The sequence below is a fragment of the Myotis brandtii genome, unplaced genomic scaffold, assembly GCF_000412655.1.
Source record: "Myotis brandtii unplaced genomic scaffold, ASM41265v1 scaffold19, whole genome shotgun sequence".
NCBI lineage: Eukaryota > Metazoa > Chordata > Mammalia > Chiroptera > Vespertilionidae > Myotis > Myotis brandtii.
The window spans coordinates 1,969,975-1,972,900 of record NW_005357075.1 but is presented as its reverse complement, the minus strand read 5'-3'; the positions used below and the strand labels follow the sequence as shown (position 1 = coordinate 1,972,900).

Genomic DNA, 2,926 nt, shown 5'->3' with positions numbered 1-2,926 from the left:
GCCAACCCGGTGCCTCCGTGTAACCCTGTGTGGCCTTTGTGCTTCCTATTTGCAGGGAACTCTAAACATAAACTTCTTCCTTCATCACAGTCATCCCTGGGTCAGTATGGCTTACAGACATGACTCCAACCAATCCTGGCACCCGTAGAACATGGGGTGCCCCCCTATGGCCTGGGCTCTAGGAACCCATGAGACACTCGGAAAAATGGGCCCAGGCCTGCCTCGCTTCAGTACAGAGCAGAGTGGTGCCCCAAGCTTGGAGCCCCAGAGACTCTCCGAGCTGTGCAAGTCACCTCGTCCACAGCCTTCACACAGAGAGCTCTGAGGACCCAGCCCTTGAGCCAGTTAAAGGCAGCCAAGGAAGGCCAAGAGCCAAGGGGGACCAAGGGCCATAGGCTAAGGAGGACCAAAGGCCAAGGAGGATCAAGGGCCCGAGGAAGACACAGCACCTCTCCCTCAGGGTGAGGCCCAGTCCCTAGGCACCTGCGACAATGTCTGGCATCCGGGCTGCCTGTCTGCGTTTGTTAAATGAGTGTGTGAAGTGGGATCCAGCCCACAGGGTGAGTGGTGGCCACAGGAGAAGAGACAGCAAGCAGACCAGATCCCTGGGGCCTGTGAGGAGGTGTCACCACCTTACCTGGCGGGAGGCTCCAGTGGGAGGCTGTGGGGACCACCAGCAGAAGAAGGGGCATGGGATGTGCAGGAGGCAGCAGGAAAGACTCCGTGCCACCAGGGCCCACCACCTGACCCGCAGACGCAGCTGTGAGGGAAGAAAAGGCTCTGTCTCCTCAGCCTTGCACAGCGGCCAAGACAGACTTGAAGGACAATCCCATGAGGTCAGCAGATGCAACTGAAAGAGCCGCGGGGCAAAGGCCGGAACACTGGGGCAGTCATGTTTCTCCAGGGGCCAAGCCACAGCGCCGCTCCCGCCTCCGGGCCCACACCGCGAGAATGGCCCCTTTGAGCTCCCAGTTCAGAGGTCACAGAGGCTCTGTTCCTCCGTGGGGCTTGGACCCAGGACTTCCTGTTGCCCAGGAACTGCTGGCTCAACAGAGCCCATTGTTCATGGTGGGGGCAGGGCTGGAGGCCCGGGGGTAGGGGTGAAGTGGGGACCACTCAAGGGCCTGGCCAGTGACTAGGCTTGGCAGTGATCTTAGACTCCCTTGTGGGGTTCCAAACAGCAGGCTTTCCACCGCCGGCAGCCAGGGGCACCCACAGAAAGGCTCGCCTGTGTTGTCAGTATTGAGAACAGAAGTGCCTTGCTGGCTGGCCTCACTTCACGGCTCCTGCCACCTTGTCATTTCCAGTTCCCTGTAGCCCTGGGAGACAGGTGTCCTGCATCAGGGTGGTCCCACTCTGGGCTCCAGGCCTAGAACTCCCTCACTACCTGCCTTCCTGCTTCTGTCTGAGTCACTGCTCTCCCAAAACTCCTCTTTGCTCTGACCCCTACCTCCCCTCACCCCCCATCTCCTGGCCTCTCAGGCCAGAAGACTTACTCTCAGCTCCGCCTTCTGGCCTCTTCCCAAGAGAGAGCCCTAAGACCTGTCTGCATAGAATAGTCTTTGTCTCCATTTCTTGCCCCAATTTTCATATTAATAGCATCCACTTTCACCCTCCGAAGCATTGCCTTTTAGAAGATAAGTTACATGGCCAGCCTCCCTCCCAGGCACCCTTAGCTGCTCACACCACTTCCTGCCCCAGGCGGCACCCCGTCCTGGCCACGTGTGGCACTCCCCTCACACCTGCCACGCCGGAGAGTGGGAGCCAGTTGGCAGGTGTGATCCCATTGAGCAAATGAGGACAATGAGAGCAGAGTGTGGTAGAAGCAGGGCTCTACTCAGACTATGCAGGGCTCCAGGTCAGGTTTTCACTAGACCAGCCGTCTTCCTGACCACAGAACCCACTACATCTCAACTGCAGTCTGGGCTGCCCGCCTGGGACTTACCCTTTGCTGTCTGTCATTGTTCTTGAGTTGTTCCATGTCTAGTGGGTTATTTTGTGACCATAGTCCCAGAGCCCAGGAACTGTGGCTTCTCCTTTTCTGGGCCAAGGAACAGAGGACAAGCTCCAGAAGTCCTTGCATATGGTGATGATCTTTCCTTTAGTGACAGCTCTGCAGGAAACATGAAATGAAATAGTGGGTCAAATAAAAACTAGAAAAGAAGGAGAAAAGAAACGAAAAGAAAAAAGGAGAAGAAGCTGAAAGGCAATTGTTGCACAGCACTCCTGTTACAATTGAGAATATCTTACGTTGGAAAGCCAAGTTTGATGCAGAACCCTTGGAAATTAAAAAGAAGAACAAACAGGAAAAAAAATAAATTAAGTGGTAAACAGAGACCTGAAACGATCATAATCTGGACACAGCTGATATCTGGTCCTCAGAGGACGCTGGAAACACTGTGCAGGGAGATGAGTCTTTGTTCCAGGAAATGGATGAGTTGGAGCTGGAAGATGAGGACAATCCAGACCACAGTCCGGCTGACCCAGAGCGACTTGACCCACTGATGCACCATCCTCTCTGCAGAGGCCTGACGGCCACAGCATCTGTGTCTATGCTGAGACGGGGTTGATTTTCCTTTCTTTCTTTTTCTAAGAAAAAATCATTTTCAGGAGAATATTCTTCTGAAAGCTTTCATGAGTGAACTTAATAAACTGACCTTAAAATTTTAAAAAAAGAAGTCCTTGCAGAATCATTTCAAGTGATGCTGAGTCCTGCAGCGTTAGGGGGCTGCCCAGACTCTGGCAAGCTCTGCTCAACACCGATGACATAGTGGCAGCTAGGGGAGAGCTCTCTAAACTGCCTGCCAGTTCTTCTGCCATGTCCTACCTGGGCTGCCCGGGCCAAAACCATGTGTAGAGAGGACCCCTTGCCCCACAAGGCCACAGCCTCCCACAGAGACATTCTTCCAGGGAGATGGGCTTCATG

At 54.4% G+C, this 2,926-nt stretch overlaps 1 pseudogene; it reads left to right on the top strand.

The window, feature by feature from the left end:
* Nucleotides 1-2,083: 2,083 nt before the first annotated feature.
* LOC102240308 lies at nt 2,084-2,570 on the top strand (annotated as a pseudogene).
* The last annotated feature ends 356 nt before the right edge of the window (nt 2,571-2,926 follow it).